Source organism: Limulus polyphemus, unplaced genomic scaffold, assembly GCF_000517525.1.
Source record: "Limulus polyphemus unplaced genomic scaffold, Limulus_polyphemus-2.1.2 Scaffold2115, whole genome shotgun sequence".
NCBI classification, from domain to species: Eukaryota; Metazoa; Arthropoda; class Merostomata; order Xiphosura; family Limulidae; genus Limulus; species Limulus polyphemus.
Genome location: NW_013667725.1, coordinates 171,822 through 172,571, shown reverse-complemented (window position 1 = coordinate 172,571; position 750 = coordinate 171,822). Strand labels below are relative to the sequence as shown.

Here is a 750-nt window from a genome sequence, read left to right as displayed (position 1 = left end):
ATCTTGGCTCCTGTCTGGCTCTCCCACCTAAGTCTGGATAGTACTGTTACATCTTGGCTCCTGTCTGGCTCTCCCACCTAAGTCTGGATAGTACTGTTACATCTTGGCTCCTGTCTTACTCTCCCACCTTAATGTAGATAGTTCTGTTACATCTTAACTTTGTAATTTAAAAGTGAATATTTAAAAACATGCCTAAACATTGTTTTTTGTGTGTCTCGTGGTATGTTGAATGCAGCACTGGTTCAAATTAGATGTTTGTGATGTCAAAATACTAAGACTGTAGTTTCGTACAAGTTAGGTACTCAAATTATTGATATTGACAAGCTAGAATATAAAATAAGAAGATCTTATCTTTTCTATTTACTAAGATGTTGCTCATGTAATGAATCAAACACAGTGGCACCCAGACAACCTCTCTCCAATTTTGGAAACTCTCCTTTGTATACACTTACCTCTATATATGACATGAATAACCAATCAAAAGCTCAGAATCTCTCCTCTAGTGGCTTTCATAGCCATTTTAAAGTCTTAGGGTACCATCTCTTTCTTTCTTTCGAACCAGGATTTCAAGGAGGTAGGTTGTGTCTTTGGTGTGCTTGAAATTTCATATATTTTTAAACTGAAATACAGTATATATTCAACTGTATGTATGTATATATATATAAAACCTAAAAAAAATTATTTTGTTTCATATCCTCCACGTGCGAAATTTTAAAAGACTTGGCAACCTACGTCAAGCAGCAATCAAGT

General features: G+C 35.1%; 1 protein-coding gene across 1 annotated transcript in view; it reads left to right on the top strand.

Annotated features, from left to right (window-relative positions):
* LOC106465989 (ubiquitin carboxyl-terminal hydrolase 14-like) overlaps window positions 1-750 on the top strand; it is a 38,839-nt gene that overhangs the window by 23,755 nt on the left and 14,334 nt on the right. The gene's annotated exons all lie outside the window — the stretch shown is intronic.